Source organism: Simochromis diagramma, unplaced genomic scaffold (assembly GCF_900408965.1).
Source record: "Simochromis diagramma unplaced genomic scaffold, fSimDia1.1 OVJJ01000816.1, whole genome shotgun sequence".
NCBI classification, from domain to species: Eukaryota; Metazoa; Chordata; class Actinopteri; order Cichliformes; family Cichlidae; genus Simochromis; species Simochromis diagramma.
Genome location: NW_024386908.1, coordinates 16,297,123 through 16,312,803, shown reverse-complemented (window position 1 = coordinate 16,312,803; position 15,681 = coordinate 16,297,123).

Here is a 15,681-nt window from a genome sequence, read left to right as displayed (position 1 = left end):
GGGTTTGGTTAGGTTTAGGCTGAGTGAAATCAAATCAGGCGTCAGAGTGGCAGCTGGTTCAATTATTGATTAAAAGGAAAGGAAAAGTCCTTCACTGTTCCCCTTCTCATGTCCTTTAGCAAACCATACACTGGACTATCTTTAATAAAGGAAGGAAAAAATCCTTTAAAGTGACACGCAAAGAAACAGAGCATATAAATTACTGCTACAAATAATGTGTTGTTTTTATTTTAACAGGTTTATTACATTCTTGTCCTGCATGAAACATTTTTGGATTGTGGGTGTGCTCTATAAATAAAGATTTTAAAAGGATCAAAGTTAACAGTTTAGCGTAGAATAAAGCAGCACAGACATAGCTGAAAAAGTTTTGAATGAATTCTGATAAAATTTTGTCAAGTGTAGAGTGGGCTCATGTTAACAATCCATTAAAATCTGAAATGTCTTCAATGTCAATGTAATGATTTATTGGTTGAAAATAGACAAAATGCTTTAGAACTTTAGAAAATATGATTCTTACTGTGATGTGTGTTATCAACATATAGAAAGTACACTGTAACGATTTAAAATATCATGTCATTTGACCTCTGACCTCTCCTTTAAGGTCATTAGATTAACCTTAAGTTCAAAGTCATAATAATGCCATATAGAGATATTTAAAACTATGTTTCTCACTGCCTCTGTTTGTATTAACAACATATAGGCATATAGGTGATGATCTATGGGGGTTCTAAATATCACGTTATTTTACAATTTGAATACATGGACAATGTCCCTGAACAGGTTTTGTTATTATTTTGGGAAACAAAATGAAATTGTCATCAAAAACCTTATTTCACTTGATATTTATTACTAAATATTTAAATAAATGATACACATTTATTATATCCACATAAATAAAATATAATTAAAAAAATAACAGAGTGGGCTGACTTGGCAGAGGTTTGTGTTCTTGGAGTGCTTCTTGTTTCTCTATATTTTAATAGTCTGTTTGGTGTTTTGCTGTTTGGTACAATAATGCTGACATATACAACGAAACTGAAATGCTGGTGTAGCTTGTATACTGGTGTAACGCACCAGTATACAAGTAGTAGTAGTCTTAAATTTGAGCGTATTGTTATATTGCTGGCTTTGAGGATTATTGTTTATTTATTTGTCTGGACTTACCTTACCTTTCATTGTCCGTGTATCCAGCCTTACAGTGCATTCTGGTAGCGTGCCGTTGTGTTTCGTGGAATGGGGGAACATGTCACTCACTCCTCATTTACACAACCTCCTTGGTGTGAAACCTTTAGAAACGTCAAAACTTCGAAAGTGGCCGTTGTTGAGCTAAAATGAAGATCGATGCAGCACCTGCAGGCCTTATGTCTTGCCTCACGTTTCCAGAAACATGTCACGCTGGGCCGTTTTTAGAACTTGGAAGAAAGTTTGCAAACGGGCAGCCATGTTGGTTTCATTTTGAAATCAGGCAAAAAGATCAGCCCAGTCGGGTACTGTTTGTGAGGCTGTAGGGGAGGGAAAGCACCTGTCAATCATTTACCACATATGTAGCGGCTTGCACATCCAGTGCTGGAAACAGATATGATTCATTGCCTGCAAAAAGGGGAAAAAAAGCACATACACTGTAAGTTGAAATTACAGATAACATCACACCTTTAGGGGCAGGTTACGTAGAAATTCTATTTAAATTGCGGCACTCTTTGTCTCACTGACAGACCCACAGACAGTTGGATTGTGGACGTGGTTCTGTGCAGCTCCAGAGAAAGCTAGTATGGTACTGTAGCTTGGCTGGGCTGCAGAGCATCTGTCTTTGTGTCTTTGTGTCTGGGGTAAACCCCTGCTGCTGCCGAGCTTTTGTCTCTTCCTGATCGGCTCTAATGCTGCAGCACTAATTGTTTAACACAGAAACACGTCTTTTCTCCCTTTAATGTTTTTGTTTTTATTGTCGTCGATGCATTTATTACAAAACCTTTGTGGATTTTGAACACGAGCCTCTTTCGCCTCTTCTCCTCCTCCTCCTCCTCCTCTCACCCTCCACCACTCTCTTCTTCTTCTTCCTTTTCCTCTCTCTCTGTCTCTCTCTCTCTCTCTGATTTTCTCTCTCCAAAATGCCCGCCCTGAGAAAGGCAAGAGAAAAAAAAAGAAAATGTGAACATCAGCAAAAAATGGATGTCTGGCAAGTTGCATCATTTTCAGAAACAAACAGTGTGAAACGGTGTTAGCCAGCCTATTAGCATATATACATAAAGACCGTGTGTGCGTGCCCGTCTCCAAAATAAAAGGAAAACACAAAAAGAGGCTAACGTTACTCTCCGCTACCCGTGACGGAGGTTTCTCAAAGAGATAGAGCTCTGGGTAAACATGTGATCGCCACAGATCCAATCAGCTCAAACAAAGGGGATAAGCAATGGAGCTGGGTGAATTTTATCGTGTGTGTGTGTGTGTGTGTGTGCGCGTCTGTGTGTTCACTGTAATGTAGGTGTGCATCTATACTATGGTGTGCCATGTTGCTCATAGTAAAAGTGCATAAGAAAAGAGAGAAGAGGAAGCCAGGCACCACTGTTATCATTTGCATCATAATGGTAAACTGATATGAATAGCGCCAATGCTAAGCTCTTAACGTGCATGAAAATTGCTTACCTTCAAGAAATGTGTCGCCACTTTCGTGTTTATGTGCGGGTATTGTTTTGCGGTTTCATCATACTTTTTCCTCACGACACACACACAGAAAAGTCTCACTGAGGTATTACTGCTTTCTCAAATTAGCAGCATGAATATGAATCAGCTTTTCATTCTAGGTTTGTTACTTTCAAGTGTCAAATAAACACTGAAACCTTTAGCACGGAAAACAGACAGAGAGATTAACTGATACCATGAATACTTTCTTAAGGTTAAAAAAATCCTACTTTTGTCTTCAGGACTCTTATGCTTGACCCTGAATTTTAAGACGCAGGTCCTACCAGATACTTCTGCCTTGAAATATTTTCAAAAGACCTTTTATAAATTTGATTTTAGAGAATTGCACTTGGTTTGTAACAACATTTATGGCTGTGAATCTACAAAGAAACCCATGTGACGGGCCGTCCAACAAACCAACAAACAAAATAAAGACTCGAATATGACCCCCTAGGTCAGTCGTGCAAGAGTAATGCTGCAAAAAAAAGCGATCTTGAGAGTTTAAATGTACATTATAATGCACCAACTATGCAAGCAACTTCAAGCTGACTTCAAGTTGACCTCAAAGAAGTGTAACAGGAATGACACAATTGGGTCAGACGGAAAGCAAAAGATGACTTTGCTCACCCCACATCCGGTTAGCCAGCGCTGTTTCTCATATAGCGTGCTAGCAAAGGTCTGTGTATATCCTCTCCCACAATCCGCGGACTGCTGCTGAACATTTAATTCTGGAAAACCATGGATGTTGTTGTAAGGAATTTAACTTCACTGTTTCAGCGGCACTTGAAGCCACCATCGTCGAGAGATAGCTAACAAGTGAGTTCCTGTTCTTCTTCAAGACAACAGTGCCTGTGCTGTGACGATGTGTGAATGTGTAAAAGGATGTAGGATGGTCCAATCAATTCAATATATTTCATTACAATTCAATCTTATTTATAAAGCATATAGCACACATTCGAAACTTAGCCTCAGACCCTCGTAACTGAAAAACATTAGGTTTGTCTTTAGCTTGCTATTTATCAGGGAAGTGTAGATAAATAATGTTCAATTTTGACCTCAAAATAGATTCTGGAAGGCACGTGCATGCAAACACACACGTTTTATGAGCAAAATGTACTTTATGGTACATTTCTTTGTTATATTTTTTTGTAATTCATTTTTCATGATGGATTCTTTCCTCGCAATATTTTTACACGGGCGGCAACACCGGCGCCCTGACGCCACTGTTAGTATTTATATTTATGTTTGGCATGCTCCACAATTCCTCTGCCAAAGCACTAGTCGGTGAAGAGGTTTCTCTCTCTGAGTCAGTCCCTTCCAGTCAACTTGAAACATAACATAGAATAACATCTTAGACCCAACAGTTATCTGTTGTTTTATATTAATAAAAGAAGTATAAATAGACCTAGCAAACATTTAAACATCTAGTTTGTTAGTTGTGCACGCTCCTACTCATATATATGGTCATAAACAAAAGCTTCTGAACTGATAAATATGACATCATATAATTCAGTGGATCACATTTTATTATTTTCCTGTCCAAAATTAGATGAAATATGTATGTATTTTTCTTCTTTTGATATTTTGTTTAAATTTGCATGTAAAACGTTTTCTAACCGCAATCTGAAAAGAGTCACTGAAGTTTCTTATCCAATCATTTAAAACTTTAGAGGACACATGCAAAGAAACTGAGTGTTTAACAATGGGATCAACCCCACCCCCTTGCCCTCCCTCTTCTCACCCAACCATCCCATCCTTTCTCTACGGTTTCCACCTCTGCCTCCTCCTTCCATCATCTCCCCAGGAGGCTCCAGAGGCCCTGTACATCCCAGATAAGACCTTCTCAGAGGGAGAAAAGAGGAGGTGGTGGAGGGGGGGTAGAATGGGTGGTGATGGTGGAGAAGGAGAGGGGCTTCAGGGTCACCACAATGGCACGCTCCTGATAGCACTATCAGCTTATGCTAATCACCAGCTAAGTGTTTCAGGACGAGAGGGAGCGGCAGGGCGCTATCCTAAAACATGCGCCTCCTACTTAACCTGCGCCATATCGTGATGAGCCCCAGCTCATTCAAACAGCCGCCTCTCTTTATTTAACGAGTGACGACAGTGACAAGGCACAGAGAGAGAGAGAAACGGTCCAAATTGATTAATCGTGTCACAAATTGATGTTAAGCGCTGTCGCAGATACGGCCCTTCTCTCTTTTTTTTTGACCAACTTGGCTTTTTGAGGGTATTGTTCTGCCAATAATGGCGAGGATGGGAGGGGTTGTCGGAGCCGCTTCCGATGTCTGGCTCGATGGCGTGAATACAGAGCGAGTGTGTAATTTAATGTAAGGCGCCATTGTTACCTGGGCTTACTGTACATGACAGGTGAAAGATAAAGAAGTGTGCAGGCCAAGCTCCTCTCAACCTATATTTCAAGATGAAAAACCTGGCTGATAAATGCACCTCAGGAACAGAAGATTTAGATAAAAGTCTCTGCTAAACTAATGGGAGACTTCAGTGTCTCAGTGAAGCATTTACGCGCCACCAAAAGAGAAGGATGAGACCTTTTTGCTCAATCACTTAGTGCGTTCATCTCGAATCTTTCCTCTTGCTCTACACAGGCTTTCAGTCTTTTTCAAACTGATTTATATTCATCTCACCCTCCCTCTGATGATTTCAGTAAAACTTATTTCCCGTGAAACTTCCTCACTATATCTGCCAGTGCAGTGTGGGATCAGAACTGTGTGAGGGGGGATACAATTAAAGCTTCAGTTAAAGAAAAAACAGAAGTTATTTAAGTGATTTACTGACTTTTCCGGAGCAGTGATGGGCTCAGGAATCTGATTTCTGATCAAACAGACAAATCCAAACTCGTGATCTGCTTACTTTTAACCAGTTTGTTGTTTTTAACCAAGCAGCTACCTCTGTGGTCAAAAGTTCCTCAAATGGCCACTTGAGGCTGGCTCAAAAATGAGTCAACTTCCAAAGACTTCAATGTTAAAATGTCCAGATTTATAGCCTCGATAAAATCCGGTCAAAACACAGCAACTTTCATAACAGCTTTACCCAGCTACTGTCTGCTACGCCTCACCTACTCTATTTAGAGTCACTGACATCAACCTCTCCACCAGGTTTGCACTGTTGGTGCCTTTTGGAGCATTTTTAATGCTCAAACAGTTGCTGCTCTTGCTGTGTGTTACAAAATGTCCAAGAGGTCTGTGTTTCAGTCATGGTGAGTCAATTTTCTTTCTCGGCCATAAAAGGTTGATGGGGTATTTTTATCACCTGGCCGGGCAGCAAGGACACTTTGTGAACATGGTAACTCGAGATGTAGGATTTTCAAATTAAGACCTTAGGTGCAGCTACTAGAACTCTCATACAATTTTAAATTTCACCTACTTCCTCTTTCAGCTGCCCCCTTTATGGGTCACCACAGTGGCTCATCACCCCATCTTGAACGTTCCCCCCCCCGTTTCTTTCTTCTTCTTTTTTTTTCTTTACTTTGCTGTAAATCATAGGGTTACGGTTGGGGGTAGGGTTGGGGTCATCGCTGATGATGACTTAGGCCTCACAGTATTAATTCTTGTTAGTATCACTTGCTTCCTGTTTGGGCTTTTTTAAGCTTCAAGAAAACCCAACGACTCGTGCATGCGTTTCACATTAGAAGCATCTGGCTCCAAGGACACACTTTACTTAGCGCTGAGTCATTTGAAGTGTGAAACAGCTGCAGAGATACCTACTTTTATTGACAGTAGATTGAAAGTCATCAAATATTAGTAATGTGGAAAGATTTCTGCATCAAAGGAATCAGTGTTGCTGAAATGCATCAGATTTGCTGTGTGAGCATCATAGAGGTACATCAGCAACCTGCTTAACTTTGCATTTTATCATTTCTGTGAGAACTGTTATTGCTTGTGAGCTTTAATTGTCTTGATGTGGCATCAGAACAGTAATCAAAACATTTTGTAGTCTGTGAGCTAATCAGCTAAAGAATAACTGAGATGGACACAACCCCCTGTCCCTGAAGTACGTCCTTGCCATCTCTTGACAACCTCCTCTCTGGTAAACTCTGAAAATGAAGTCTGGTGTGGTGCCATATCTCCTCCTCCCGCCCATGTCCATCTGTGTTTTCTCCTCCTTCGTTCAGTCTCCTGTTTAGATAGAGGAGCTTTGGGGGAACCCAGGGGACAGGAGGTGAGGTCCGCAGATAGAGGACCCCATTGTGGTCCAACGGGAAATGCATTGTGGCTGGATTTGTCCAGTTTTATGTAAAAGCAATACTCTTTTCACCTGAACTAATACAAGCTGTGGCGTAAGCCCCTTACTGCCATGTGCTGCATTTTTCCCCTAATCTCTCTGGATTCAGCAGCGTCCCCACATACCTCAGGGCACTCACTGATAAAGCTTTAACTCTATACTACTCTCCCTCTTTTTCTCTCACTCCCTCACTACTCGCCCAGCATCATTTGCAGTCTCTCGCCCCTTGGCTTTTTTCTCTTCCTCCTCTTTTTTCTTTCCCAGGACACCGATGAAGCAGCCTAGCAAAAAATTAAAGTGATCAAGAGATTTAGAAGGACGAGGAGAAAATCACTTTGTGAATTCCATCTACGAGAGGAGATGAGAAACGTTGGGGGAAGAAGAGAGAGCGGCAGAGAAAAGAGAGGCAGTGGGATTTTTGAACTTGGAGTAAATCAGCTTCTGCATCATGTACTATTATGGAGCAACACAGGCCATACACAGCTGATTGATTTTAGCGTTGTGTAAATTCACCACTGGCCCTGTGATTCTTTTTTTTCTTTATTTGGATTCTATTTATCTCCTTTTTTGTCTGTTGGTAGATTAAAAGGTCTGAAGAATGAAACATTTAAGTATAAACGTACCTGCAGTTTGTCTAATGGCCACTTGAGGCTGGTGAGTCAATCCCTGTAGACCTCTGTCAACTTTACAACATGTAAACAAAGGGTTATGTCCGCTCTAGCCACTTCACTCCTTCCAACCCCTGTAAAGTGGTGATTTTATTTTTTTAAATGCCCTTATTTAAATGTTATTAACAATTAAAGCTATGTATTACTTTGGACACTCTAACCATTTGCATTTTTATCCAGTTTTCTAATAAATACTATAACTTACAGTGGATAACTGCCCAGGACTTGAGCATCTTATTTGTTATTAATGAATTAGCAGGTATGCTCTGCAATGTGCCCACACTGTCTATGCCTCAGTGGATAGCTTAGCCCTCCACCCTCTTGTATGTGAGTATGGCTTGTGGATTCATTAATCAATGTGTTACATCATGTTGGCTCTGTCCATCTGTTTTATACAGTTTGTGGTTAAGAACAGTTTGCAGAAATAGGATTTCACTGACGAACAGCTCAAGTGCGCGAGATGTAAAAATAACAAGGACAGTCTGCATTTTTATTAAATGCATAATCTTATTTTTAAGCTGCTCTGATATCTGAGAACATGCCTCGCCTCATTCTCCTTAGATGCCTTCAGATTTGTTAAAGTTCTGCTGAGGTGTTTCCATCAGGCATGTTTAGCTATGCGCAGGTAGGAAGGCTCCTTTCTCTCATCAGCCATGATTTGTCAAAGCAATTTGGAGTCTTGCAGGAGCTACTGTAGGTCCTCCTCTTAAGCAACCGAAAGCACACAGCACTGACAGGATCTTTATTTAAATAAAGATCCTGTCAAGAGAGATTAACTGTTCACAAGCCCACACAGGGACATCATGCCAGAAACTACAGATATACCACTGCCTAGCGCTTCTACATCATTTTACTTCCTCTGAGGTCTTCCTCTCTTTCCTGCTCTTGAGCATGACTTTTTTAAATGTTACTTTCTCTGCTTTTTTTTTCTATCTGCTCCTAATCTACCTCAAGCTTGTAGGCTGTCTTCCCAGTGCATGTTTCTTGATCTGGAGTCCGGGATTGGATTGCTCAAGAGAGGAGAATTTCTCCTCTCTGAAGTTAAGCATAAAAATGCGACATTTTCTTTCTCCTTCACCTCGTCCTCACTTTGGTCCCTTCGGTTCCCTCTCACTCCCTGCTCTGCTTTATCTTGTCCTTGTGCTCGTCCTCTCCCCTCATCTTCCTCCTTCAACTAAAGAATCGAGTATCCTTTGAAGCTATTTTGGTCTTTTTCTTCTCACTTTGGAGGCGACAAATACATGCAAAATCTATTTTTGTAGATGTATGTTCCATATGTGCGCTATTCTTTACATGATCATTAAACTGATTATCTGCCATTCCAGTGCTCTTGCTTGCTGTTCATTAACCTGTACTCTTCTTACAGTTAGAATTTCATATGCAGTTCGCATGTTTTCATTCAGGGAGTAAAAACTGATCATATTTATAGCTACTTAAGCTTAAAATCTAACAGAGCATTTTATCACACAGAATGCAGGTTTTAAGGGAAAGCACTGGAAATTATAAAGTGTTTTTCTAATTATATTTTGAACCCTCAGTATGCTACTAAAAATCCTATTTGACATTATATTTAATATTTATCATTATACCTATCCCCACAAGCTGCATGTCTTTGGACGGTGGGAGGAAGCCGGAGTACCCGGAGAGAACCCACGCAAACACGGGGAGAACATGCAAACTCCACACAGAAAGACCCCGGCCTGATGGTGGAATTGAACTCAGGACCTTCTTGCTGTGCGGCAACAGTGCTAACCACCGTGCCACCGTGCTGCATGCAGCTTGTGGGGATAGGTTAATTGATTAATCCAAATTGTCACTAGGTGTGAATGTGCGAGTGAATGTGAGTGTGAATGGTTGTCTGTCCCTGTGTGTTAGCCCTGCGACAGACTGGCAACCTGTCCAGGGTGTACCCCGCCTTTCGCCCTATGACAGCTGGGATAGGCTCCAGCGCCCCCCGCGACCCTGAAAAGGATAAGCGGAAGCGAATGGATTTATCATTATAATATTTATTCATTATAATATTTATTATTCCTCAAGCTTTTTGCTCTCCTTATCCATTTTTCTCACTTCCAGACAGATAGTTTCCCTTAATTTTCACTGACTGGGTTTCATTGTTGTCATTGGGTTTGAAAGAGTCACACTTGCCACTTGCAACAGGAGTGAGAGGAGTCAGGTGGTTCCTCTTAGGGAGATCAGCGCTCTCCTACAGTCATTGCAAACCTTTTGTTTTTTCCACTTCTGTACTTAAAGCTTTTCAGCTGTTGCCAAGTGGCTGGCTGGTCACAAGCAGCACGTCTTCTGCTACAGTCATTGAAACAGTAAAAAAAAAAAAAAAAAAAAAAAAAAAAAAAGCGTATATATAAAAGAAATATTATTTAAACTTTATTATGTGTTTTCCTCAAAAATACATGCAAAACATTTGGTATAAGATGCAAGCAAAACTGGAACCTGCTCATTAAATTATTGTTTCCTACCCACTGCAAGAGGTCAGATTATCCACAGGTTGAAACCAAATCTATGTCCAAACTTAAACGCTACATAAATAAAAATGTGAAGCCATGAAAACCATGTCATGAAGCTCATAAAGCTGTAGTTACTGAGTCATATGAGTGTTGCCGACTTTTACCCACTATTCCCCGCTCTGTAACTTTACATGGTCGTCCACTTCATGGCTGAGTTGCTGTGATTCCTAGAGGCTTCCTCTTTGCTGTAATACCACTTAGAGTTGATTGTGTATTGTGGAGGTGATCTAGAAGAGAAGAACTGTGTGAACCTGTGACCATGACTAATTCAAAGATCAAGTGGTGTGACCTAATACTATTTTCCATGCAGTGCATGCATACAGTCAAGTACACACTAGTCAATCACAGCATTATATCTACCTGTCTGATATATTGTAGGTCATCCACATGCTGCCAACTACCTCTGACTTGGACATTATACCTCTGGGAATGTCCTGTGATGTCTGGCATTAAGACATTGTCAGTGGATCCTTTGATCCTCCAGGGATTGTTAAGGCACATCCCACAGATGCTGGATCAGATTGAAATTTGGAGTATGGAGGCCAGGTCAACACCATCAGTTCTTTATTGTGCCCTTGAGCCAAACCATGACAGTTTTTGCAGGGTGGCAGGGCACATTCTCCTGCTGGGGGAGACCACTGCCATTGGGGAGTGCTTTTAGCACAGGATGTGCTTAGTGGGCCATAATGTGAATATGGGTGGTACATGTCAAAATAACATCCACATGAGTGCCAGGAGCTAAGGTTTCCCAGTAGAGCATTGCACCGTAATGAGATAATCAGTGTTATTCACGTCACCTGTCAGTGGGTTAATTGCTGTGACTGATAGTTGCTGATTTTCTTTGCCGTGTTAAAGTTTTATGGTAGTAACACAAAGAAAGACACTGTGCGTCTCATGGGTGGGTGGCTATGATGGTGGGTGGGCGGCATGGGTGAAGGTGGGAAGCCGTGTATCCACATATCACTGCTCCCCATCAGAAAATTTTCTATCAGCAGATAAAACAAGAAGGAACAACACCTCGGACAAGATACGCCTTCGCTAATCTCCCACACTTATCAGCGTTCCCCCCACTAATATCGCCTCCTCCAGTTTTCCCTGTGTTACTCCCCACCTCCACTCCACCGAGTCCCCACCCACACGACCCCTCCCCGAACACACACTTTGACGCGCGCGCGCTCACACACGTCGCCCGACTCCTCTCCCACCACGCCATTGTGAGAGCCGGCCGCCCTGGCAATGTGCTCCTGTGTGATACTGAGAGAGGGCAATTCAGCTCCTCATAAAGACCAGGCTATAATCTCCTCCCAAAGACAGGTCCACCTACCCGGTCCACATACACACACCTCCACGAACACACAGCCTCACCGTGTCCTCACCGTGCTACACCTACACACATACACGGTGACGACTTAAAGCTGCACCCAGAATGACACGCACCATTATAAATAGTCTAATCTATATGGTAATAGTGTTGTATTCTACAAGCAGAGAATAGGGATAAGATAACATTGTGACTTCAGGGTTTGTACTGCCTTCTATGGTAATTGTTATCAAAGGTTATTTGGGATGACATCGGCGGCTCCTTGTGATTGGCTGGGCCCTGTTATTTACGATATGAATTATGATAACCATGATGTCTCTCTGTTCCTCTCCCTAGCCGGTGCCTCGCCAGCCGCCAGATACAATAAATTGCTATCGTTAATCACAGCGCTTTGTTCTGCCATGATTACCCCTCCACCGCAATAAGAGTTTTATTTAAAGGAGAATATGGATTTGTCATCCTTCTGGCGGCAAAATGAAACTGACAATATTTTATGTCCTGACATTTAATTTGTAAAAGCGGACGCAGGCTGCATTTGCATTTTATGACACACTCTTCCTCTTTCTCCCTCTCTCGTTCTCTCTCCCTCACGCTGATCTATCTCTCTTCCCTCCTCCTCGATGTCTTCCTCTCCTTTTATACATAGAGTGGAGGTGACATTTGTGGATCAGGTTGGGGCTGGAACGAGAGCAAAGGAAAGGGAAAAGGCGGTGAATGCTGCTGAATGGCGGCCAAACTTTACTTGTTTTATCAGGATGCTGTTATTTTGCTCTAGCAAGTGTCCGGGCCAACCAAGTGAACTAAAAATAGCAACGTTGGTTGATTTATATAACAACGCAGAACGAGGTTTCTCTTATCCTAACGGTATCGATATTTTCTTCAAGATTATACTGATAACTAGATATTAGGATGCCAATGATTACTTGATGTGGGGAGGAAGGTTTGGGTGGAGTTTGGTGAGTTTTTAATGTACAAGATCAGAGCTGTAGCTCCAAATGAGCTGATTCTTAGAGCATTATGTGCAATAGCTCTATGCTCTATTCATTGAAACTTCAGTAAAGTGAATTCCAAAGACTGTTTCTGTCTCACCGTCAACCTCCTTCCAGTAGAGACAAAACAGGATGGAGCCATCTCCTCCGCCTTCTTACATCAGGCAGAATGGATGGCCTTCACACCGTGATATTTCCGTACTATGCCGTACTATGTGACAGGATTTAATAGGCTTGCAGAAGAAGTTTCATGTATATAGATGGTAATACTGATAATACCTACTGAAACCACTTATCTGTTCTTCCACAGTTTTTTTTCCAATGCTACATCCTCCTCCACGCTGGTTGGTGCAGTGAGGATAACAGGCGGACGTTAGAATAATACCAAAGTTTCTGCTGCCATAGCTGGAGCAGACCATCATCTTGGCTGCATGTCTGACTTAATTTGCTTTTGTTTTAATGGTTCTAATATTGAAGTGTTATATTATATTAAATATTGAATTCCTATTGGTTGTTTTGTAAACGTGTAGCAGTCACAATTTAAATCTCTTACAAAAGATCCCAGGAATAAATACACTAAACTCCATGTTTAACAGCAGGCTAGTTAGTGCTAATCCTTAATAAAGGTACCAGCTTTTGTCTATCACCATCTCCCCAGAGTAACATTTGAACCTTGTTCTTCTTTCTTTTGACACACAAGACTGAAGCCACCCTCACTCTGCCAAAGAGCAGAGAAGGATGGCACAACTAGAATGACAGAAAATATACAACATCCATTATTTTTCCCCAAATCTGCGATAAATTAAGTATTTGTTCTAGGATGAATATTCAGCAAGTATGAAGTTTCTTTCACAGGTAGTCCTGCATTAACACTTTTTTTTCACAATGTTTTTGTGTGTTTTAAGTTTGCTGAAAATGATTTGTTGTTGACATTCAGTTCAAAAGTCCTGCATGGACTATTAAAAATAAATAGACACATAAAACAAACCCAGCAGCAGACGCACACTCTAATCCTCTTATTTGGCTGAGCAAAATAAAAATGACTGGTTTGGTTTGCTTGTCGATGGTTATGAAAAATGAACATCTTCAGCAACATGTTCTCACTCACAAAGAGTAATATTTTACACCAGGTGATGATTCGTCAACATATTACGCTTTACTTAAATCGCTTTGGAAAACATGATTTAACATCATCAAAGTGCTGGTTAGGTTAGGGTTAGGGCTGGAATACATGCCTGGAGCGTGTATTACAGTGGGACCGTCATTCTACTGAATTTCAGCCATAACCCGCGTAGCATAAGAACGCGGAAGGTCGCCTTTCGCGTTCCTCAGGAACGCCACGGGACGTGAGAAATCGTCAGGATGTTATGCCTCGAGAGTGAGAACAGGCTGTCTTCATAGGTGTGACAGGTCAGCGCTGAACCAAGAAAATGAAAGTTAACAGATCAGGTTTAACACGTTATTGTTTATGTAGATAAACTTTGTTCCACTTGAACGTTGAAGTCAAAATGATTCGCATGTCATGTTTTTTAGTATCTGTTGGTCCAACTGTCCTATCTTAGCTTTTTCTGCATTGTTTTCACTGCATTATTTATGTGATTATGTAAACTGAGCAAACAAGCATTCACACAACATATTTTCTGATCTGCTCACAAGTTCCTAAACAGACCAACAGGGTTGCTCTGTCTTCAGAGACAGAATGAAAATAAATGCATCTGTCTTTGTGTTTTTCGTTAGCACTTAAACAGAGAGCCCCAGAACGTCTTTTCCACATGTGCTCCCTAATTACCACTGCATGTTTTTTAAAATAATCAGCAACACTTTCAAGACATTTCCAGGGCTCAAAAAGTGCTAAAAAACATAGGATTTTGAGTGACTCCTGAAGTGCATTTTTTTTCTTCTCAGTTCATCAACATAACCTTTGTTTAGCTAGAAGGTCTAACAGGGACATCCAGGCGACGTTCAAGAGGTACCTCAAGCCAAAACCGAGGTCATATCTGTGAACTATTTTCTAACAATGACTGTCAGCCAGTGATGTTTAGGAACAAGTCATGTTAAGAGTTGACACCAGAGAGAAAGTGATGAAAATATCAAATAAAATGTGATTTAGTATTTTACGTCAAGAATAGCGCTTTCACCAGGAAATAGTGATGAATGGTTGAGAAAGTTTGTTAACCTTAGCTAATACAGGTAATCTGAATAAAACCAGTAGGAGGTGATCCAGTTTAAGACATGTTGTTGTCAACGGGGTTCATGAGTCCTTTGGACAGGATGGTGCAGGTGCATCAGGTGAAAAGGGTTGAACTACACCCTTTAAATTCCCTTTAAATATCATTAACATGGTCTCAATATTAACAAGGAGCCTCAATATAATCAAGTCTTCTACTGTTCCATACTTAAACAGGCTATCATGTTCTCTCACACACGCACACTGTGAGGGCTCTTTGGGAGATAACTATAGTGAAGTCAAGCTATTTCCTTTTCCTGTTTGTGTGGTGCCAGGCGAGACACCCTGCTGCCACCGAGGAATGTTGATAATGCTTGCCCTGGGCCCTAAATGCACACACGCACACACATTTATACACATCACTACACACAGACAGTAACAGTGAACGCCCATGTTATTCCACCAGCGGCAAAAAACTTAAGACATGTAAACATGATGGGGAATAAACTCGATGAAGAACAAAAAAAAGCCTCCAGAGAAGACGAGACTTTGAGTGACTTTGACCCTACGTAGCCTCAGCTGACTCCGGCACACACTCACACACACACTCAACAGCGTCCCTCTCTTTCTCTCAACTCCACCTTCCTCTCACTTTCCTGACCTTCCAGTCCAGGGGGGATGGAAAGAGACAGCGAGCCCACTGGAACCTTGGGCTGAGTTATGCAGGAGTGAGCTTTGAATAATTGTCCTGCAATATGAGTGTCTCTGATTAATTGCTTGAGATAAGGTCTGCTTTCCTCCCCACTCCTCTCCATCTGTACTACCCCCGCCCGCCTCACAACCCTCCCCAACTCCAGCTCCCTGGCCTGCCTGCCTGCCTGCCTGCCTGAGCTCCCATAATCAGCCCGGACTACTGAGAGAGAGAAACTATTTAACTGACCCTGTCATCTCGGAGCACGATGATGGCTGTCCTAATTACTCAACAATAACAAAGGCCCTCATTTAGCTCTGACGATGGCTGCCTGCAATCAGCAGTTCTATGAATAACTTAACAAATAGGAATGAGGGTGGGAAAGAAAAAAAAACGTATTTACAGGCA